Here is a 24,484-nt window from a genome sequence, read left to right on the forward strand (position 1 = left end):
AAGCACTTTTCCTCTTACGTTGCTGTGAAAAAAAAAAAAAAAATGGCGGATATGTCAGAAGATCAAAATAACGGCTTGAGAGGCTAGTTGGTGCATCATCGTATTCAGATATCTTCTGTGTTTGTCTTTGTTTGCGCCACATATCTGAATACGATGTCAGAAGATGCAGAGCTTTTGGATCATACCAGTTTTTTTTAATGAATGAATGAATGAATGAATGAATGAATGAATGAATGAATGAATGAATGAAAACTTTATTGGTTCTTTAAAAAGTAGTAGCTGTAGAGGACGGAGTCTTCGTCTTGAAGTCCGCTTCAAAAAGTCACTAGTTTTTATATGCATTTCTCGGGTGCTTATGAATTGTCGCGCCATCTAGAAGCCTTCAATGAAGATTTTTTCTAATGCCGACATCGCCTTTCGGAAATCATTTTTTTTTCTTTCTTCTTTTTCATCTTAATTAACTCTACGGCTGTTATATCTAGGAATTTTTGTTACTACAAGCCTTGGACTAATTTTATTTTCCAGGTGACTGCGCCTTTGTCAAAAATCTGAAAGTTTGCAACTCAGGTGCAGTTTCCTTTAATGGCCGCAGACGCCGCCACTATTCATATACACCCGAATTTCGACTAATCAAAACCGCCGTTGTTTTATAGTGCCTATGGGATCGTGCACATGTCGAGCAAGAACGGCTACTGAGGCCTGCTGACTTCCAGAGACGCTGAATAACTGAGCAGCGTCTTTTCTTAGTTATACGGTCAAGGCTCCAACAGTGTCGTTGGCCCTCGAGTAAAGATTTGCAGTCCAAACAGGTTTAACGATGCCCTGAGGAATGACAGTTGCACGTCAGGTAGTGGCAGTAGAGGTGCTATTACGGCGTTCCCATGCGTTAAGGTCGTTCGCAAAGGAGTCCGCGAGCCATTCCGGCCACTCGTATGGAAAGCGGCCAACGCATTCCACAGGCGACGCGGCTTCTAGTTGGCAGGCGACAGGGTATTGCCACTTCGCACTTCTCAAGCAGGGTCAAGGGTGCGGAGGCGAGAATTAGATAGCCGCGGAGAAAGTCCAGTGCGTTAACGTGATATAGCGTGCACGCAAATCAAGTTTCTCCTCCGCGAGCGTCCTTAATAACCGTGTCAGCTAGACTAGTCTGCGCTGCTTAATGGGCGAAGCGGGCAATTTTGCCGGCTAGGACATTTGCAGAGACACCGCAGTGACAAGGCCAGTGACCCGAACTGCCTCACGAAGAAATACCTCACGAAGAAATGCCTCACGAAGAAATGCCTCACGAAGAATGCCTCTCGAAGAAATGGCTCATGAAGAAATGCTTGCTAAACCTAGTGTCCAGTTGGGGACGCAAAGGAAAGTTGTCTTGCTTTTCTTTCAGTTTCCCCTTCATTTGGCGCCAGAGTGTATGGTACAACCCAGGAGCGAAGAACCAAATGCCCCGCAAAAGGAGGCCGTTCGGTCAGTGGCGTCAGCGTGCTAGCATGACGTCGCAGTTGATAGCCGCCTTTCATTTATCTGTTAGCGGGATATCAAAAGGGGCTTGCAGTTGTTACCACGCATGAACCGGATTAACTGTGACGGCACTAGAATTGGTCGACGACATTGGCAGGCGGGCATACTAAGAAGGTCATTAACCGCCTGGCTCTTCAGTTGTGTAGTGGGTAAAGCTTTTGTGCAATCGCTATATAAGATTTCTCAAGCATTGTCAAGCGTACTGACCCACTGTTGTAGTCACTCATAGGCTTTGACTTTTACACACACACACACACACACACACACACACACACACACACACACACACACACACACACACACACACACACACACACACACACACACACACACACACACACACACACACACACACACACACACACACACACACACACACACACACACACACACACACACACACACACACACACACACACACACACACACACACACACACACACACACACACACACACACACACACACACACACACACACACACACACACACACACACACACACACACACACACACACACACACACACACACACACACACACACACACACACACACACACACACACACACACACACACACACACACACACACACACACACACACACACACACACACACACACACACACACACACACACACACACACACACACACACACACACACACACACACACACACACACACACACACACACACACACACACACACACACACACACACACACACACACACACACACACACACACACACACACACACACACACACACACACACACACACACACACACACACACACACACACACACACACACACACACACACACACACACACACACACACACACACACACACACACACACACACACACACACACACACACACACACACACACACACACACACACACACACACACACACACACAGAGAGAGAGAGAGAGAGAGAGAGAGAGCGATGGCTCAGTAGTTTCGGCTCATGACTGCTGAACTAGGATGCGGGTTCAGTCTCGGACGCAGCGGCCGCTTTTTGATGTGGGCGAAAAGCAAGGCACCCGTGTCCTGTGCGATGTCACTTTAAAGAAGCCCAGATGGTAGAAATCTGGGGAGCCCTTCAACCTCGTAGCCTCGTAGGTCCCCCCTCGTGTAGTCCTCGTAGCATGAATCGCTTTAGATATACGGACGCCGCGTGTAATAATAAGCGATGACAGCTTTGTTAACGAATCTTCACAATCACTTTATGAATTAGAGTTACTTGATCAATCAGTTGCAGCTTTCCGCAAGGTTTCTTTGCTTGCGCGTTATATATTCGAGCGTGGTAGAAGGCGATGACTCTTTCGTGAGAAACAAATTTTTATGTATAGCGTCCCTTTGTGCTCGCGGTCTATTCATCGAGTGCAATTTATTAGAGCGATTGCAGTTCGATGGCAGTTATGCATGAAGGTATACAGGGTCATGTTTAACCGTTTGCAAACTTGCAGGTGGATATTACAGTGAGGCGGAAATCACGCATGCTATTATCTGAATGATTAGGCGATTCATTGACTGTAGTTAACTAATCAACTTTTTTTATTTATGCTTTCAAGGGAGACGATTATATTGCGAAAGTGAGCCCCTGAGTCGAGCCCTTTAAGCTTTCTTAATTGGCAAAGTGGTTCGAAATTAATATTGAACGGCAGACAGACGCATTTGAACGCACGTTGATTCGACTTTACCGCATTGCATAAGATATAATGATATCGCTAATTTATTCCTGGCAAGTTCGCCCAAACTTCAACATTGCCAAATATATAATTAAAAGGGTAGAAAGTTGGACTTGTCGGTGCAGGATATTGTGGCGAAAAGCAGCGCTAACACGAGATGAAGGAGAGTGGCATAGCGTCGGGTTCGGTCTCTATCCTTTTGTTAGCGCTGTTTTTAGCCGCAAGGTATTTGAGGTGTAAAATTGCTATTGACGTGATTTCGTAAATTAAGTGCCGGAAAGTCAACTCAGCGAGCTTTATAAAAGCATATATTTAAGGTGAAAGCCTTCCTAGGCTATGTCGGCAAGATCTTGTCCGCAAAACATCTCCGCAGCTGTTGTGTCGTCAAACGAATGGTTGTGCGCAATAGAGGACGATATGGAGATGCTGCAGAAAAATAGATTATGTTGGTAGGATGATTAGTTAATTAATTCGAGCGAGAAATGTATACGTAAAATCAAACGTTGACATTAGCAATGCGACTAATGTCGACGCCCAATGGATGTGATGACACGCCAACCGGAAATGGATTGTTTCTGACTTAATAATTGGCTATCAGGAAAGCAAAGACGCTTTCTGTTGACACCTACTGATTTTACTGATTTATTTATAGGAAGGGAAAGGCGCGGTAACTGTCTCACTTGTTTTTCTGTGGACACCTCAACCGCGCCGTAAGGGAAGGGATGAAGGTGGGAGTGAAAGTGGAAAGAGAGAAAGAGGAGCCGTAGTGGATGGCTAAGGAGTAATTTCGACCACCTGGGGTCTTTAACGTGCGCTGACATCGCACAGCACACGACGCCTCTTCTTTTCGCCTCCATCGAAACGCAGCCGCCGAGGTCGGGTTCGAACCCGGGAACTCCGGCACAGTGGTCGGGCGTCTTACCACTGCGCTACCCCGGCGGGGCTTTGTTGACACCTAAACCGCGCCGTAAAGGACACCTTTTTTATTGATTTATAGGAAGGGAAAGGCACGGTAACTGTCTCACTTGTTTCCTGTGACCGCGCCGTAGGGGAAGGGAGGAAGGTGAGAGTGAAAGCTGAAAAAGATATAGTAGGGCTACGGAGTAATTTCGACCACTCAAGGATTTTTAACGTGCACTGACATCGCACAGCACACGGGCGCCTCTTTGTTTCGCCTCCATCGAAACGCAGCCGCCGGCGTTCGGGACAAGGAAAGAAAATTTCCACTGTGCGCACGGCACCAGCCCTGGCCTTGCTAGCAAATGCTGTACATGAAGCGCGCGATGTATACCGTGTGCAGCAACAACGCTCAGGCTTTCGCATTTCTCCACTGCAGATTCTGCATGCTCTCGCAGTTTTTGCATTCATTAATAATTTGAGCCTCATTATCAATTATGAAAATTTAAAAACGGGGCTCAAATTTGCTGCTGACATTTTTAATTTTCTCAGCATATCGTTAACCCTTAGAAACAAATACATAAAGTTGATTGGTTAATTCTCTGTCGCGTGCGTAATGTCCGCCTTACTTAAAACCGGTCTGCACAGACCACACAGGCGAACATCTCGTGGTTTTAAAACAAAGTTTGTAAACAATAAAAAAAAAAAAATCACCCTATATCATTCTGAAGGCAACATGTTGGTAGTAGCACTGACTTCGCGAGCACTATTATGCAAGGTGTTACAAGGAAGCTGTCCACTAATTGTTTAATATTGGCTTCGTGAGATATGAAAACGGCTTCTGCTGCACAATTGTACCAGTGTTGGCGTACATCAGAACACGGGGGGAATAATGCTAACTAGTGAGCTGCTTAATTTCTTATAATTGATTTTGTAACTATAGCCGTCTAGTTCCAGTAAGAAATTGGTAGCCGGCAATTAGTTTAATGGCCATATCACTTTTTCGAATTCCGAAAACAAGTTTACTCAAGGCGCTGTGGCTCAGAAATATTTGGCTGTGTCGTGCCAAAAGACGCGCACCTTTGAAAAACCCTCACCGTGCAGCGAGCGCCGTCAATCAATGGCGCAGGTGTCACGTCATCTTTTCTGCCCTGCGTGGTCTGGAGCAGCAAGCAGCGGCGAGCACCGCAGGCCGGTCACTTGCGCCATAGATTGACGGTGCTGAGGGCAGTGCTGTAAAGAGATTTTGTCAAAGGCGCGCGTCTTTTAGCAAAAAATTTTTTTTTTTTTTTTTTTTTTGAGCCGGCCTTATTTGAAACGGGGTAGGATCCGAGAATTGGAGGCAGATGCGGCTGCCGCACGAAGGAGTCATGTGATGATCGTGGGGGCGCTTTAGGCCGTGACGCCACGTCCCCAGCCATGTATGAAAGGAGGAGCGGGGGTAGCCACGTGAAGCTACCATGTTTAACGTATAAGCTAAACCACAGCCAACTTTTTGAGCCACAGAGCTAATCGCATTTTCGGAATTTGAATAACTAATGTGGCCTCACTAATGACGGGCGAAATAGCTCTAATCGATATAGACGTCTAACAATAGCGTGTGCTGTGCGATGTCAGCGCACGTTAAAGATCCCCAGGTGGTCGAAATTACGCCGTAGCCCTCCACTACGGCTCCTCTTTCTCTCTTTCCACTTTCACTCCCACCTTCCTCCCTTCTCTTACGGCGGGGTTTAGGTGTCCACAGAGCAAGTGTAACAGATACTGCGCCTTTCCCTTCCTGTGAACCAATTATTAGCAATAACAGTGATAAAATTAATGAGAAATTAGTTAGCCAGCTTAGTTAACTTTGTTCTTATGTTTCCCGGTGTTCGCCAACACATGGAATTTTGCTTCAGACGCCCACCTCTATGTCTCAAAACGTCTCTTTTAAAGAATTATTGGCCACTTTCCGTGAAACACCTGCATGGTTTAGTTCCATTAAGCTGCACCCATTTTTTCGCTCCATATCTATCCACATGAGAAGTTAACGCCAGAGTTGTTTATTCATACCATTGTCACCCTCACGATTTACGCGCCGCCATCATTTAGCCTACAATTCCCTCTTTCAACCACAGGGTAACTACACCACGAGTTATACAAAACAGAAGCTATGTATCCTAACGCGTCGCCGAGTTAATGCCGTCACGTTATGAGAGAAGGGAACCCTCACGATCTCATTCTCATGTTGCGCATCTCTCAATTCGTGGCGCGAGTTTCGAAAAGCCATCTGTCTTATGAAGGACGCCTGTGGCGCTATCCAGTGGTGCATTAATGGTTCAGTGCGGCAGGTGTGCGCGCGTTTCTCAAGAGCAGTGTCTGAGTCGACCGTCGACGCTACTTGTCGTCTAAGGAGTCGCACGCTGCCTGCAACTTCGGACCAAGTCTTTCGCGAGACGTGGAGTTGCAGAGGTGCGCCCGCATTTTGGGCGTCAGGGGCCGAGTAGATGGCTCTCTCAGCGCTCCATTGTTTCCCATTAAAGGGGCTCAATCGATCGCAATTCCATTAGGCTGGCAGAGCGCAGATAGCGCGCCCAATAGCAGCAGTATCGCGCTCCGACGGTGCGCGTTCTTCTTTTTGTCTCTCACCCTTCACTCTCTCCTCGCCTCGTCTCTGTGCTCTCGCACTTTTGTAACCTTTGCTTGCTTAGCCGGAGCCCCCCGTTTGCTTGCTGCAGGTGGCTGCGGTGGAGGTTGGAGGTTTCGATCCGCGAAAAGAGTCATTTATTCTCTTCGCGTGCCTTTTCCTCTTCTTTTGCCTTGGTCTGGATTTCCAGAAAAGTCGGCGCGCGAACCAGAAAGCTCGAATGTGAATTGTGGTTGAATGGCTCCAGTTAATTTGCCACTTTCCCTCAGGTCTGTTTCGTGTCTCCCTAATGTGCTCCTCTCTTTCTCTTTTCTCATCTCATCTCATCTCTCTCTCTCTCTCTATTTTCGTTGGCACGCTGTTCCTTGGCAGCGGTGGCCGCCTCTTTTCCTGTTCGCTTTATTTTGCAATGTTTCGCCTGGGGCAGTAAAAGGAACGCTTGAAGAAGAAAACCCGGTACTCAGTGCTCTCGTCTTAATTAGCTACTGCTGGTCGTTGACTGAGTTTACAGTGCGGGCGCTAAAACATTTCGCCCGTCTGAAATCGCTCTCCCAGGCCGTATATTCTGCTTTGATCTCAACGTTTGTTTGACTGGCGCGATTCCAAGCCGCTGTTACTTCGCCGTCACGCTACGTCAGACGTGTTACTTTGCGAAGGTCTTTTCTGCATCGAGCTGGATAGGCTTTGGATCTGCCGACAGCGCGAGCCAGGTAAGTATACGAGCTCGAAACGGCCAAAGTGTTCAGTGTCGCGGCGTCGCTCGTCACTTGTACACTCGTGAGCAAAAGTGGTATACAACACTAAGCCAGTGACACAGCTCGAGAAAACTGCATCAAACGACAGCGTAGGGGCCTGCGACATCTACATATGAATGTCGATAAAATGGGGCACCGCCGCTAGTCTCGATTTTAGATAGCGGTTGGTAGATAAAGTTGGGATGCAGTTTTCTCGAGCTACACCACCGGCTGAGTGCTGTATACCACTTTTGCTCACGCCTTACGTGATTTACGTCTCATGTACGCTAATTTTCTCACGCCAAAAAAATTGTTTAGAGAGTGCTTACACTTTCTTTTAGGCAGAGCTTTCGTCATCATCGTGAGTGAGTGCCCTAGAGGCATACACAATACCCTTCTTGCCGACTCCCTGTTGATAACAGCGTGGTCGTTATCGGCTGGCCTGTTCCGTGCCCCCAAAACGCTGCATGATTGTCTGTGTAGGTCCATGTTAGAAAATGTTAAAGGCCCACTGTCCACCCTCCGGTCGAAAATATTTTCTTCCCCGGTGACTGTGAGACTTCGCCCCTAGAACGCAAGGCCGCAAAATGTTTTTGAAAAGAGTAACTAATAACGCAGTTACAGCCACCGCAATTACCCGATTCTGTCATGCTTCTCTCCTTCCGTTCCCTCGCAAAGGTTTTTCACTCTCCTGCCCGAGGTCGTCTAGCCTCCGCAAGATAAATTCCCCTTCCTCCTCCGCGTTTGGCAGGAAGTGGGGCGTGGCACTCCGCGAGCGCGAAAAAAAAAAAAGAAAGAAAAACGGCCGAGGGAGCGCGCGCCGCTGGATTCAGTTAAAGCCCCTAGATTCAGTCTGGCCGTGGCGAGGGAAAAGCGCGCAGCGAGCGGTAGGCACCCATCCTTCTCCCGTCAGTCAGCGAGACGGACCAATGGACGTCGTTCGCGGTACGTACGTCATTACTGTGGCCCGTCGGGCCAGCGCAGGAAACGGGGAAGCTGGCTTCCCAAAGGAGAGCATGAGAGAGCTTTGAATTGTATTTTCGATGCTTTGCGGCGCGCGTGTCACTGTAGCATTTTGCACAGACTATCTCCGGTACCTGATCGAAACACTGGGCTCCTTTGCTTAAAAGGGCCTTCCCTGGACAGTGGCCCTTTAAGGGGAGCACTTACAAGTCACCTTACGTGCAGCAAGTCGAAAGCCTTTCGGCCGCCCTGCTGAGATCCTTGGAACACCCCCGATTCCTCGTGAGAGAGAGAGAAAGAGAGTGTGTGTGTGTGTCTCTGTCTATATGGAAGTCTCTCTCTCTCTCTAAAGAGAGAGGAAAAGAGGCTCTCTCTCCAGAGAAGGGGAGTAAGTAAGACATTATGCTCTCTCTCGAAAGAGTGTCTCTCCCTCTCTGCTCTGGGAGGGGGAGAGGGACTTTCGCTCTTTCTGATCGATCGCTCATGAGCTGTTAATTGTTTTCGCCTTAAAATGACGATAAATAGCATTCGGCGTCCACTTGGGCTCCCGGGCGCGATAAAATTGAGTCTTTGCGCTGTGGAGTATACACACCCATGCTACGTACATCACGCGAGCACGGAGCCAGCAGACTGCCAACTTAGGGTTTAGTCTCGCAAAAGCAAATCTATTTTCTCTTTCCCGAAACTTTTATGCGTTCCAGGTTTCTTCTTTTTTTTTTTTCTCTCGCTATTGTTCCTTTGTTTCCTTTTGTTTAGCTCTGTATAATTTCACACTGCAGTCGGAATATACACACAGAGCGTGTGACAAGGCTATCGATGGTATAGCGTGCACCGATGAGTGGGGAAAAAAAAAAAAAGGCGAAAAAATAAATGTTCACGCGTTGAGAGCGAGGCGTCAGCGCTGCGTCTTTGCCGGTTTATTTTACTTTTTTTTTTTTTTTTTACTTCTCTTTTCTCGTTCTCTATTTATATGGCTTTCTCGCCTTACGCTTCCTTGCACGAGTGGTGCACGGGGTGGAAGTCGGGAGCTTGACGCTGGAGACCGGCTACTGCAATTGGACACGTCCGTTCCGTTTTGCACGACTAGCCGTCGTTGATGGCGTATATGTTGTTCGGGTCCGGCCACCCCTCACGCCAATGACACACACGACCGCGACGCGCCACTTCCCTGCGCGCGCGAAATGAAGCGTACCAACTCGAGAACGCTTTCGTTCTCTTGCCTTTCGACGCGACAGCAGGGGCGCAGCTCTAGGAGTCTCCGTCGACAACGGCTTCCTCGTCTTGTCGCTTTGTACCACCGCCGACAAGCAGCAAGTAGCAGGCAGTGGTGGCGGCGGCCCGGGCGTGTGTGCCATACGTGCGCTGATCCCGGCCCCCGCCCCCCGAAAATAGGCTCTCTCGGACTTTCGCTTATGCATACCGAACAGAAATAGGAGGATGCGGAGGAGGGGAAGTGAGCGCGCGCCGCCACACACGCACAACCTGACACAGATACAAAGCTCGACCAGGGAACACGGCTTCGCGGCTGCTTCGGCTACTCGTTCATTTTCCTGCTGCGATTCGCCTACTCTCTCTCTTTCTAGCGTTCCTTCTTTCCTCGCCTTCGGCGCGTAGCGCTTTGACCGCTTTCATTCCAGAGTCCGCCTGCCGGCGCCTAGTTCCTGCACAGTGTTCTTCTTGGATGGATGTTGAGGAGAGGGTACTGGCGCGTCGAGCGCCACCCGTTCACTGCCGCGTTCAGTGTGCCGACTCGTTTTGCGCCACGGTGTTGGCTTCGACCACGTACTCTCTCTCTCTCTCTCTCTCTCTCTCTCTCTCTCTCTCTCTCCATATATATATATATTTTTTTTTTCCTCGAGTTTTTCATTTTGACTCTGCGAGGTGCAGACTGAGGAGTAGCGTGTAGGCGCATCGTCTGAAGCAGCTGCGGACCTTTGGCATTCAGTTGCTTTAGCGAACGTCCTCGCGCACTCTTTCTTTTTCATTTTTCAATGTATATCGATGTATAGGTTCAGTCCCATTCTATTATCTCCCGATGGAAATTAGTCTGTATGTGTGCGTTTATACGTTATTATTATTATTATTATTATTATTATTATTATTATTATTATTATTATTATTATTATTATTATTATTATTATTATTTTACATCGACATTTGATGAGAGGTTGAGGACTGACAGCCACTTCGGTCGCTTCTTTTTGTTCGGGGGGAAATTACGCTAGCCACGCGCAGTCTCACAAAACGTAATGACTGGGGACGCGCGTCCGAGTACCGCCACTTAAAGCGACCAGCGGCGGAAATGACCGTTCAGGTCACACGTTCGAGCGCTCGTATTATGATTGGCCCGCGACTATTCAGCACGATGTATCTGGGGCTGACGGTTATGACGGGTGCCCGATAGTCACCTTAGCATTATGTCGGACCCATCGGCCAGCGCTCAGAGGCATTAATATCAATTGAGGCCACACGCTCGAGAGCTCTTGTTATTGAATGCTTGCGAGGGCACATATGTGCATGTGAGTATGGAAGCGCTGCGACACTAGCCTCGTGCGAAGTTAGAAGCGAAGAAACGCAGCAACCGGTAACGCACCCACAGAGTTCCGCGATGTCTTGGCTGCACCGCGCCGCGCCTTATTTGTGACCACTTTTGCCATTCAGGATGCAAGACTCAGCTTTGCGGTGCTTTCATTTCTTCACACCATGTAGCACACGGCGGGATGCGCGTAATAGCGCACACTGTCAGTGTAGCCTTTGTCGCATAGGAGTGTGTTACGCTTGCCCTGAATTCCGTTCACAATACTCTTAAGTACGACGAAAATTGAGATTAAAAGAGAGGGAGAGAGAGTTGCAGCCTGCCTTTCGCAATCACCGTTGGGACGGAATGAGTCATCGCGTGGAAAGAGAGTTTGCAACACGTTTGTTCTTTCTTGCTGCCTTAAAATAGAAAGCTGAATATATCGCGCCTTTTTCTCTCGAGCATATTCTTGCAAAAGCCATTTCATAATCCAGCAAACAAATTCGTTCTTATCGTTCCCTATTTCATTTTTCTTTTTTTTTTTCGCGTGTACAAGGGATGCCCGCGACGAGAAACGATTGCGACAGCGCGTGCTCGTTTTCATGACTTCATGTCGTCGTAAAGTTACGCCGTTATTGTTTCCACGGGTGTTTAACATGGGGGCAAATGTATCGAAATACTGACAGTTTGGCAAATGAATGTATAGGCGGCGCATAGTATACTGAACGGGCGGCGGTGTCATATTGGGGTCGACTGCTGCTGTGATGTTCAACGCGAAAAAGATACCTAATGGCTGTCAGGAAGTTACTGCGTGCTCGTGTTCGTCGTGCTTATATTCGCTCTGGTGCATTCCGTACACCACCGAAAAAAAAAAAAAAACCGCTGTCATTATCACTAAGGCAGGAGTTTCAGACCCTCATTGTGCAGCGGTAACGCGACGGCGTGCATTAGCGTATCTTTTTCTCAACTTAACGCCACCATTACAATGTCCGTTGTCGGTCGCTGAACGTTGTCCGTTAATAGTATAAAATATAGCTTTCAAGCTTGGTTTTGAAAACCAAGCTTTTTACCCTGCAATCATGTGACCTATTTGTAGCAAAATGTTCCCTGTATTTAACAAGCAACGAATTCAGGAATCAAATAAATCAGCTATCTCTGTTGACATCAAGGAACTTTACTACTCTGTGCCCCATGATCAGCTGTTTGAGGCAATGCGGGACCTGATCGAGGATTCTGGTACAGTTGAGTTCCAAAACATGTGTGGATGATCTGTGGGTGGCTTTTGGAACTTCTCAAGGCATGCCTATCTTCGACGATGATTGACTTTATTGATAACATGTATGTTGCGGAAGAGGAGAATATGTAAAGGCTGTAGTGTAGCGCCAATCTTAACCCGCATTTATTTGGTCCGTTTTGGCACCGTGCTAAGAGAGAGATTGGAAATGGCATGTTTGACTGAAGTCTTGCGGTATGTTGATGACTCCCTTTAACTTTTCAATGTTACTCTAAATGACAATTTGCAGGATGTAGCCGCTAACGTTTTAGACTGAGTTAGGTCATGTTCTAAAGCTCTAACGTTCGCTCATGAACTACCTGACCGCGCAACAATATTAGATTTTTAAACATCATTCTAACGCATCATGGCAACGGGTACCTTTGCTGGACTTACGTTCCACGCACAAGAAAGACATTGCTACCATACAGCTTATACCATTCAAAGCTAACCAAAAGAACTTATAGATAACCGGTGTCGTTATAACGCATTGCAGAAGAGAGAGAGAGAGAGAGAGAGAGAGCAGAGCTTTTTATTTATTCCAGCGGATGAGGAGGCTCCGGCCCTCCGTCGCTTGGGATGGATGGCTGGTGCCCCGCCTCGGACAACTTTCACGCCATGCAAGATAGCTTTCTGCTACAAAAGCAACATTTGATCGAGAATCAGAGTTCCCTATGCACGTAATCCAAGAGATATCTGGAAAACTGCTGAAGACAGTAAAGACGAAACAAACGAAGCCGACATATAAAGTAGAAAAAAAGAAAAATTGAAGTAATGCCTTACTTGCACGCGCTTTCACACAACATAGAAAAGGTCGCCAATGGTCAAGATAATCAACTGGTTTTTTCCACACCGCGTAAACTGGCTAGTTTGTGCACGAGAATCGGTAATTATAACAAAACATCCACTGTGCGCAGTTAACCATGAGCCAAAAGTTGTTCCCTGTGTAACTCAAATTGCGTATTTCATTATCATGCCGGAAAATGTATGTCGGACAATGGGCCGCTTCTTAAATGCCCGGCTTCGTGAACATGAAAGATCTGTACTTTCCGATAAGGGGGCGAATCTGCCAAAACGCTGCCGAAAGCATAAATGCAGGTCGTTGCTTAAGGGAACCATCATTCTGGGTGGGTTAACACAAATAACCAACGCGAAATCCTGTAAGCATGTCATATTATCAAAAAGGATGAGAATCGTGTCAGTGGCACGTCTGTGACCTTATTCGATAAAAAATTACAGCCATTCAGCTCCTACAGCGCACATAGATAGTGTGCTGTGACGGGCATTTCATTTTCCTCGTGATTATCACTATTTTTTTTTTTCTTGTCATGTGCGCATGTGTTGCTTCTTCGCTGAAGGGTATATATGAATGCGAATTTCTTAGAAATAAACTCGGTTCATAGTCCGGCAGTATACTGTGTACCTCTCTGTGTCTACGTCCTTCCACTGATTTCAATATTTACCGATATGTACCAAGTGGCCCAGCTCTCCAGTCTACTGGATTCGTGAGATTGTTGTGTGTTGTGAAAATTCAGCTCTATGCGCAGTATACAGTGGCTTTCGTTTGTCGAATCTGTGCATCTTTGCTGAAGTACAACTTTTATCGGCTTCAAGCGCATAAAATTAGAGAGAGAGAGAGAGAGAGACTGGGTATCCTTTATGTTGTGAGCGAAATATAAAGATTTTGGGTGGCAGAATCTACCTGCGCATGTTCTCACACCTGTCTTAGCAAAGCAGAAAAATGACGTCCGCGTTTCTGCGCACGTACGGCACATCAATGCGCCCAAGCCAGTGGCAAATTCACGCGAAATGGCGGACGGAACGAAGCACCACTTGATTCATATTGAGAATTACATTGATTCGTGGCCGGGTTATGTGCAACGGCCATGCGGAGCCATGTTCACGCCAAATGTGATTCACACTGTACGTACTTCACACTTTGTGCATAGCTACGGGCTGTGTTGTCAGATGCCGTCTACTGTTCTGGCGGTCATCCCGTTCTCACAGAGGACAATCTGGAGTTTGTGACCGCATGAAAAAGCGGAACCTTCAGTGTAGGCAGAGCTTTCGCATAAGCTAAAAAAAAAAAAAAAAGAATGGTAAATAATGTAGTGTATCTCGCCATCACCTTTTGATATCAGAATTCCCAAATAGAAAATGTTATCCGAATACAGTATTTTCGCCGCCGTTTCCGGAGTCGGTTCTATTCAAAGCGGTGATCATGGAGCTCTGTTCGGTGTAGACGTCGCGGGTTTTATTCGAAGGGGTGGAAAAGCGTTTGAAATCAAATTCCCTCGTAAACCAATACATCTTTTACTGCCGGACAAATATCGATTTACCTGGAAAAAGTAATATTATCGATATTTATGCAAATCCGAAACAAATTTAATTAACAGCTCAAAATTATTGGGATGCAGTCAGCGGTATCCCTCCGCCCAAGAAGTCTTTTTTTGTAGTTTGATGATCTATGCGCGATCCCCTGAATTCTGTTCTCAAGTTCTGTGCAGAAAAAAAAAATAATTTGAAAATAAACCTCACCTTCTATATTGCCCGAAACGAACTGTGACTGCCAGGACGCGATCGTAACACTGCGCGAGCGGCGCAAATTTCGCGCGCCCCTTCACGGCCTCGCGCAGCCATCAGCTGTTTGCTGCGGCGACGGACCGCACGTGCTGGTTGGGCGACGTCACGCGTGACGTAAGCCAGACTGGGTCAGGTGATGAGGGAAGCCCTCCTTGCTTCGGAGGAGAGGGAAGGTGCCGGAGGAGGAAAGGAAGGGAAGACGAGCAGAAGCGGCGCGGACGAACCCAAGAAAGAAATGGACGCTCTTCGTCTTTCTCCCCTCTTCTTTCTACTTTCTTCCTCTCTCTCTTCTCTCTCACTTGTCGACCCGCTTCCAACCCGCGCGGACCAGTCCTCAGCTGTGCTGCGCGAGTCGTGCAGCAGACGCCGCGCGGAACTGTAGGCCGGTGAAGAGCTCGCTCGGCGCGAGAGCCATAACCGAGTGCGCGTGTGCGTTGTTGCTTACGTCTTGCTGAAAGAAGAGTGGTGATCGCTTGGGGCTCACTTGCCTCATACCAGTGTTGGTGGTTCCATCTCGTGACGAAGTTTCGTTCGTGTTGTTGCTCTCCTTCCAGTGATCGTCTCTCTGGAACGGCAACATCGGCTGTGGCTAGCGTACTGTGCGCGAATCCATTGTTCCTGTGGGAAGATTGCAGTGAGACGACAAGGTTCTGGAGGCGGGCAGGATATCGGCGCTCCGCAGGAGATTCTTGTCCTCGTCTTGAGCTTTCGGCGTCGCTTACCTGGCGTGCTCGACGGCTGGTGAGTGAAGCTCTTACTACTTTGCAGCCTTCACGTTTGCTTGCACGATGCTCCCTCGTAAATGTCTCATCGAATGCCCCTTTGATTTCAGATTTTCTTGCAATGCGCTGTCCGTAATGTGCCCGGGTGACGTGGGATCGAGCATGAAGGGTGTTAGAAGAAAGAGAAATGGGGTTAAACGGGAAATCGCGTTCGCCGATGTCGCGCTTTATTCGTGGATTCGAGAGATTACAAAGTGTGCTACGGGTCTTCTCCGCGAAACACGTCGCGTTATCTGATGTCGCTATGATACTGCACGGTCTGCGATGCAGCGTACAGTGACGCATCACCTACTTAATCGTCGCAAATTGCTCACAGAGAAAACGTCAGTTGAGTGTTAGAAGGCATCAATAGAAGTTATGGAGATAGGTCGAGATGAGATGTCAAATAACGAAAAAATTTCAGCTCCAGATTTGCGAAGAAATGCACGCATCGTCTGGGATCTTGCACTCTTTTGCGCCACCATCTTGCTGACTGGCGCAGTAACTGGGCCGTCGCAATAAAAATAAAAAGGAAACAGAACGTAGACAAGGATTCGAACTAGAAAGCCTTAATGGACGATATAGTTGTTGAGTTGCTAATTGAAGCGCCATCTCTACCTACATTCTTCATCACTTCTTCCAAGGGATCGTAGCTGTTAAGGCGGTAGTGCTTGGTTCTTTGCTCTCGCTGCTACAGCCACATGGTGCAGCCGTCAGCAGCAGTTTAGAGGATTCTGGTGTGCGGAACAGTTCTTACTTTGCCGCTTTTACGCAAACCATTCACATGAAATGCACGTATTCAGATATGTGGCGCAAACAAACACACATATCTGAATACGATGATGCACCAACTAGCCCCTCAAGCCGTTATTATGAAATGCACGCTTCATCGGTTGGCATTAATGCCATGCTAATGAGTTGAGAGGTAGCGCTGCAATCGATCCGTTCCCGAGCACACTTGTCCCATGAACTTTTGCTGCCGACTGTACGTTTCTGTGTGTGTGGGGGGGGGGGGGGGGGGGGGTCGCATACCGCCAATTACTGTCGAAAGTAGTTTTGCCCTGGGGTTTGGGGTTTAGAGATACCAATGGTCGGGTGAATGAATCTGCGGTGGAAGATAGCAAAAACCCGATTGGAAGATCGGTGGCTTAAAAGCAGAAAGGTGGCGTAAGTTAGTAATGTAAATATATAAAAATTCATTAAATGGAATGATGGTATAGTTAACCGACCTAAAACGATATTGAGATAGGGGGGGGGGGGGGGGGGGGAACGAGCATAATAGCAACTGCTATCACCCCGTTTCAAAGGGGCCGTTTCTATATTCCATCCATCCCGAGTACACTGTCCCTTGTATTTTTGCTGACGGCGTTCGAGCACCCCCCGACCGTCGAAAGTATAGTTCGGTGACCGTCGGGCTGCCCTTTCCTTTTGCGAGCACTCCCTCTCTGCGAGCTTGCTTTTCGCCTGTCTGTCTAGAATGGCCTGTCCGCCCGCATGCGTTTTGCGTACAGCGAGTTTAATGACCGGTCATTTTTGATGGCCATCTCGCGTCTCCCTGCCGTTACAAAGAGGTCGACGTACACAAGTAATATGCAGCGCGCTCATAGGCAAACCCTTTAAGATACCACTTTCGTAACCAGGTGTCGTTGTTCCTTTTTAAAGCTCTGGGATTGTCAGCATGGGCTGCCAGCTAGCATAGCTGCATATGAAACATGCCCGCTGTCATGCACATGTTTCAGAGCTGCTTTCCTATAAGCAAGGAAGTAATGGCGACGCGGTTGTTCCGTAAGGTAATTGCCACCGCGTAGCATTTGTGCCTGCGGCAATCTACGCATCAACAAAGGCATACGTGTATGGGGACGCGCGCTCCGCCGCATCGCGTTGTGACCGCTTGCGCTACCTTGTAAGAACCAGTTCGCTTGTTCTTGTATCACCTGGCCTCTGCATGGGACCTCATAACGGGGACTAGCAGAGCGGCTGTAGTCTTTCAAAAGTGAAGCCGCGAGGTAATGCTTTTCTGCCATATCTCTCGAAGGCCTCAATGAACGTGCTTAATTCCGACGCTTAATTCTCTGTCGCTTAGTATGAGAGATGATGTTAGTAACGGCAGCAAGGTGTAATTTCTTTGAAAGTGCGGTATACGCTCCGGCTCGGCCCGAGAATTGTCTCAGGACTCCGCTGATGCACACGAAACTTACAGCGTACACTTCAAGTGCCCTTGTCTGTTGCAAGCAGCAGCCTATACTTCATACCTGTGACGTCCCAACTTGTATAGGACAGCCGCTGCTGCGCAACCTAATAATTGCACATCGTGTTCTGCTGAAGCGAGAAAGCCAACGCACATGCATCTCGGTTGGGCGAGCTTAGCTGCTGGCTGGCGACTTCTCTACTACTTTGTCTAAATAAAGTTTCGTTCTACTAATCGAAAAGGTTCTTATTAGGACCTCTCCCCGCTGTGGCTGCCCTGTGGTGCGGCTTCGCTAACTCGACCAGCGCGGTTTTCCTTCTTTATCCTTCGCCCACCCGTCTCTCCTCGGCGGGCCGCGGACACACCAAAGAACGCCACACCTTGCACAAGCAGCCGCGGTCTCGATTCCCAAGCTGCAGTATCGGGTTGCAGCGGCGTAGGTGTCTGGTCGGCTCCTCGTGTGAGCCTTGTTTGGACTCTTTGGCGGGTTTGCGCGTTCTTCAGTTTTCTTCTAACATCCGGGACTGCAGATGATGCATTAAGCCCGAGTGTCGAGTTTATCGTGCACCCTAATTTCATCACAACGGCCGACGGTTTAATGAACGTTTAATGACTTCTTTTCCACATTTTAGACGAAAGATTCCCTTGAAGGAATAGTGTATCGATTATGGGCTTAGCATTTATTCTCTGCAGGGAGGCTGTCACAGTCGCGGGCTGCTTGATTTATCACTGTTGACGTCATATATTCACATCAGTCCAGGGCTATGATATCGATAGAACGAGTCTTACTTGAAACAGCGTATGCGCAGGATAGTCGTCATATTGTCACGGTGTGAAGTCTCTGATCAGAAGTCACCGCGAGACACAGGAGTAACAGAAGTCACAGTGCGGCAGGAAACTAGCAGGCTACCTTGATATGTGGTTTATTGCGTAGGGAAATCGTTCAGGTAGAGGGGGATAAGCGAGTGGATCGATGCTGTGGGAGTGCAGTCATTACTATGTTGTGAAGTCCATGTTTGGTTATAGCCTACACACTTGTGCGTGCAGCGGTCAGCCTCGGAACATGCGCTATATTTTCCGTCTTTGTACCCCAAATCTTCGGAAGTTGAAACGTTCAACACTGTGCCTGCCTTACGCGCTCTTTGCAGGCCGCCCTCTTTCCTCGCCTTGCTAAATATAATAACTGCGCTCCCAAATAAGCCTTAAAAAAAAAAAAAAATTAAAGTCTAATACCGTCATGTCTGTGTTGTACGAGCAGATCGAGAACGCTGAGTGACGTATAGAGCGTTTAATACTTATTCACCCGGAGAAAAAAAAAAAAAAAGAGTGACTTTATAACGGAACCGTGAAACGGAGCATGGTGTTAGAAATCTTTCTTCGACGTGGCAAGTTTGTTTACGTGCTCGATGAAGGTGCATGTGTCTGTTTTCATGCACATTGTAAACAACCAATTCTAGTCGGTAGCTTCTAAAAAAATGTAAAAGAAGGCATCGTCTCGTGCTCTCGCGCTGTTTACAATATGTCTCATTGCGCTCTGCGGCGAAATATTCCTTTCTGCGTCTAACCAGCTGTAGCGAGCGTGCGGGGAAAGGTTAAACGCTCAACCAACCGCCGAGTCGTTTTGCAGTTCGCGTACGCATTTCGAAGGCTGCGTGGTCTATATATGCGGCTGTGGCGTGTTTGTCTGTCCGTTATACTATGTGGCACGGCCAGAGGCTCTTTTTTTTTTCTTTCCTTTTCATGCCTCAACATAATATATGTCTCTCATTGAAAAATGTATAGTCAACCTTTTTCGTTAGAGCTTGATCTTTATCGCTTTTAAACGTCCCGCTAGGAACAGAGCGCAAGTTTGTGCAACCGCGAAACTTACCCGATACTCTACTGGCGTGGTCCTTTTTTATATTGCGTATATGTATAGTGCAATGCGCCTCTGCACATTGTTGTAGCCCTTCTATTGTGCTTATTGTTCCTGCTCAACATTTATTTAGCGGAAAACGGACGTACCAAAATGAACTTATCATAATTATCGGGTCATTGGTGAAATCCCGAAGAGGAGGCGCGTTTATCACAGGCATCAGAAATCGTCGGCTCAATAATGGAGTGTGTTGGTAATACATTGGTCCAACCTAGTGCCAGAAATATCCAACATAGTTCCAATATTGGGCCGACATGGTTAGCGTTTCCTGAGATGCACAGGATGTTGCGGGGCTCGGCGTATACCTGAGTCCTCGTGTAAGTCGGATACAACTCGAGAACGGCAGACGCCGCTAAAGAGAGGCCCTGGAGCCAATGACGTCACTGTTAATTCCCTAAACGATGACATCGTATATATTTTTTTGACCTTGTATTCAATATCATGTACTGCAAACTGAGCACGTGCCACCTATGTATAATTAACGACAGGATGCAGTTTGTGTACTGGCTTATTCTGTTTTAAACAGCCCGCGTTTTCCATGCGCGCGAAATCGAAATAATGGATGGACAGATAACTATTTTGTGCTGTGCTAATTCCCTCCACCTCCGTCCCGCTCAGATGTATACGAAGTCGTTGCTTTTGTAGCTCCAACATACGCCGCACGGTTAGCGAAGAAACCGCACCGACTTTCTGACCCCCAGGTCACGTGTCAAATATATATGTCATCCTGCATCCCGGGATAAGGATGGGGGTGGACGTGAAACCGTTCCTTCTTATCTATCTACTGTACACATTTCATTTTTATCGTTTTCGCTTTGGGCCTCCAGTCGGGGTTCCTTCGCGCGATCACCTCGACTCTCTCTCTCGCGAGGCTGCAGCAGCTCGCTCGCGTTTCGTTTTGCTCGCCGAGCACGAAACCTTCCGTTCCCCCGCCTTCCGCAAAAGATGTGGAACAATGAAAACGGCAAAAAGGCCGACCCGAGTGGCAACGGCGGACGGAACTCCGTCGGCCAGGCTGCCGCGTTTCTTTTGAAAACGGGAACGCTGGCGGCGGCGGCGGCGGCGAGACCGACAGTGAACGGGTGAGCTTGCGCGAAGGAAAAGCCAGCGGAGAGGAAGTGCTCGGCGGCGGTCGACGTCGGCGGCGGGCCGCTGTGTTGCTCCGCTCGACGCGGGGTGCACAGCTCGTTGCCGCTGGGGATGTTAGTGCGGCGCCCGATTTTTCTCCCGTGTCGCAACCTCCGCTGCCGCTTTCCAGAGGAAAAGCAGAAATGCCCAGCGTGCCGTGGCGGAGGTTGGTGCGCGCGATAGGCAGGACGTTGCGGAACGCCAGAGGTGTGCGTGGTTGCTGGTGGCGGCACGAAGGCTTCCGAGAGAGCGCCAGTTAGTGCTAGCTGTCGCTTCGCAATGCGTGGTGCTCATCGGTGCGTAAACTGTCGCGTGACGGAGCCCGAAGGGCGTCCCGATGGGGTGGCCTCGCGTGACCCTGCTCCAGTTGGAGACGAAGAAGCGGCGTGGTGCGGCTCGTGACCGCGACGAGGTTAGCGCGCTTCTTTTTTTTTCCCTCACCCTCCTTTTTTCTTTCTCGCTCTCTATTTTAGCGCTGCTGGCGCCGACTGGTGACGAAAAGCTTTGCGAGTGGGGTGGTTGCCATGCCATGGTCATGCGATGCTGCGGCGGCAGGTCTTGTACTTCGCCGAAGGCGACCAGATATAGATAAGCAAGTGTTGTAACGATGGCGCCGCAGTCTTCTCGAGGGACTGCTGTGAGCTTTTCGCAAAGATGTCGTCGCTTGGACTGCCGAGGAACACGCCGTACTCTTCTAGGGTTGCGCTATGAGCAGTAGTGATGAATGCAGTGTGCGAAGACAGCTCTCTTGCTTCCTTTATTTGGAACCCTATGGTTTCTCTTGAGCAGACGAGAAGTCTCCTCGGCGGGCTGAGGCCATCCTCCATCTGCGAGTTAAATTTTGTCGAGGGGAAAAACAGCTTTCCTCTTATCTTTGGTATAGGGCTCATTTTCGCGACGTGCGCACTTTCTCTGCTGGCTTAAGAACTCCCACATATTTGGGTCGTTTTCAACTGTGAGCGTACAGTGACGCTGGGTTGTCTCGATGGATGGTCCCGTACGTGTTACGCCTGCGGCATGCATCGTGGGGAACTTGACAGCAGTCTCGGGGCTTGGATAGTTCCTCTTTTTATTTCCCATTCGCTGCCGGTTTTCGCCGAAGTGCCGTTCCTGTTTCCGCTGTTTTCCTGGAGTTTGAACTATGAAATAATTATCACAGGAAAGAAAAAAAGCACGCAGTAATTCTCAGAGATTCATCCGGTGACTGTGGCTCATTTCATAGTAAGTAGCTAGTGCTGCACTTTCCGGTTCGTTATCGTTGGCCCGACCGTACATACTTAGACCGGAGTGTAATAACCTTGCCCCTTGTCGTTGCGACGGCGGCCCTGTTTTGCTGCCGCCTCGTTACAACTTTTCTGGGGTTCATGTAATCGGCGTGAGAAGGCTGAAATGCGTCGAGAGGCTTGACAGCTGTATCGCTTTCAAAATGTCACTCACCGTGCGACGCAGCTGGTGCAGAACCGGCCGCAGGTAATGGCCAGAACGATGCCGCAACTCTGTCGAATAAAGGGAGAAAAAAAAAAAGAACTGCCTGCCCTACATTTTGGGAAGCGGAACTCTGCCGTGTAGGCATTCCTTGTGACACTTAACAGTCCCGCTGTTATCTTTTGTCCCCTTCTTTTTGTCTTGCCAGTAATGCGCTCACGGCGATCCTGTCTGCCTGGAGGGGTCGTGACCGGGTTGACCTTGCTCCACGATTGACGCTGTTGACCCCGGTTCAGGGTTTCTTCACCGCGAACCATGCCCGACAATGTGCGTCACGGAGATCGCTGTACGAGGCTCTTCTATGGTCTCGAGAGAAAGAAAATTGCCGGCCCTGAACGCGGGTGCCCTTTTTATTTCTCTGCCGCCTTTCTGTCTGCCGCTCGCAACAGCTGGGACTGATGTATCTCGGCTCCGTCAGGCGTACTCTCCACGAGGCTTGCCGAAGAAGTCTGTCTCCTTCCAAGTGCATGCAATCACAACGGCAGCCGGGGTTGAGCGGCTAAACTGTGAGTTGTGGGCGGCTGCGCAATGGGACGCTGTCGAGGACGCCTACGCCGGATCTTTTCACGCTCGCAAAAGAAGAACCCTTGATAGCGGTGTGAAAGGCTCGCTTCTGCATCCTGACCTCGGTGAAGCAGGATTTCCTACTGGTCCCGTGCGGTGTGACAGTCGGGCGAGGGGGGATGCTTAGCAAGGATTTTGCGCTGCTGACCATGGATAGCGCAAGACAGCTCTTTGGAGAGCTATCGGAATAAGTCCCGGTGGATGCGGATAACGATAGCAGTTTCATACTGGTTTGGAGGAAATGTTGTAAACAAAGCTGGGTCGATCAGTTAGTTGGCCTACGTATGTTTCACTTTGCAACAAACGGCAATGCTCTTCCGAGGCTCAAGTGATCGGGGCTCATCACCGTTTGGCTCGAGCGTCGTTGAAAGCAAAACTTGATGCACACATCGCACAACGAACGGAATGCCCAGAAGACGCTGCATGCGTGGCCGGAGGACAAAAAAAAAATTAGCTGTGTGTTTAACTCTGGTTAACCCTCGTTGAATTGCTATATCAACGGCGGAAGCTTCTTTTGCCTGCTACATTATTCTCCTAACACGCCCTATTAGTGTAAGGTGCTACATTATCGGGGACACTTAAGCTCATCCTTTAACAGTATTACGTGAGAGAGTAAGTTACGAGCCCACATATAAATGAGAAGAAGGGTTCAATGCTGCTGAACCGAATGTGCAGCGAAAGCATTAGTTGCCGGTGATGATGATGATGACCTCAGACAAAATTGCACATACCCACGGTGGGGTATTGGCCAGGGTGCATTGTAGTTTGTAAATATATATATGTTCAAAGACTGGAGTATTCAGATAAATATGGATGTTTAACTACAATTTGGAAAAAATAAAAAGGAAAAGAAACGGTAACCGAGCGTTCTTCTTCTTTTCTTCCTCTTCTCCTTCTTCTTCTTCGCGGCTGTTCAGGGTCAAACGTGGCCCTTCCCGGGACGACGCGACGGGCCGAAACCTGGCACAGTATTAAACAAACGCGGAAACGAGTCACAGCTGACTTTACAACAACTCCATGAATGCAAATGAGCAGCACGCATGCCGGCAGGCTGTGTGGCGGTTCCTTGCATAGGACTGTATTTTCTCCCTCCTTCTCTTTTGCTCTCCTACATTGAGAGCGAGAGCCTGTATGCGGCAGCGCTCGTCGAGTGCTCGTTAGCGAGCAAAGGCGGTCGTTGCAATTCGCGCGCCCGCCCTAACGGCATCGTTTCTTCTGCTGTGCGGCCGCAGGGACGCGTGCCGGGTCGGAGATGCAAACGACGCAACTCGGCCTCTGGGAATCGTTTCGGCCCCCTTTATTGGTGCGCGCTGATTACTGCCCCTTGCTCTCTCTCTCCCTCCCTCTTCGGTCTCTCTCAGAGACACGTTACAAGTTCGCGCCGCGATACACTTTCACCGGCGGTGCGGCGTTGTTGTATATAGTTTCCTTTTCTTGTCGCGCTTCTCGTGCGAAGTGCGCCGTCTGAGGTCGTCTTCGTTCCTCGGAACCCGTGCTTATTCGGACGACGCGTTCCAACTGACGATCGCCCGTAATGCTGCCTCCGATTCCTTCTACAAAACTCCGTCGCAGTATGTTATTCGGATCGTCTTTTAGGTAGCTGAGTGGTGCTATCGCAACGCCGTGAGGAACTCCATC

The 24,484-nt window shown here is 48.8% G+C and overlaps 1 protein-coding gene across 3 annotated transcripts in view; it reads left to right on the forward strand.

Moving 5' to 3' along the window:
* Positions 1–24,484, forward strand: part of Oatp30B (Organic anion transporting polypeptide 30B) — a 228,164-nt gene that overhangs the window by 54,608 nt on the left and 149,072 nt on the right. For 2 of the 3 annotated variants that reach the window (XM_084591734.1, XM_084591736.1), the window contains exon 2: positions 15,360–15,546. The gene's annotated coding sequence lies outside the window, so the exon portion shown is untranslated. Of the gene's footprint in view, positions 1–15,359; positions 15,547–21,058; positions 21,210–24,484 lie in introns of those variants that run through there. The other variant, XM_084591735.1, reaches the window with a different exon arrangement.

The sequence above is a fragment of the Amblyomma maculatum genome, chromosome 1, assembly GCF_055883805.1.
Source record: "Amblyomma maculatum isolate TAMU_Amacu chromosome 1, ASM5588380v1, whole genome shotgun sequence".
NCBI classification, from domain to species: domain Eukaryota; kingdom Metazoa; phylum Arthropoda; class Arachnida; order Ixodida; family Ixodidae; genus Amblyomma; species Amblyomma maculatum.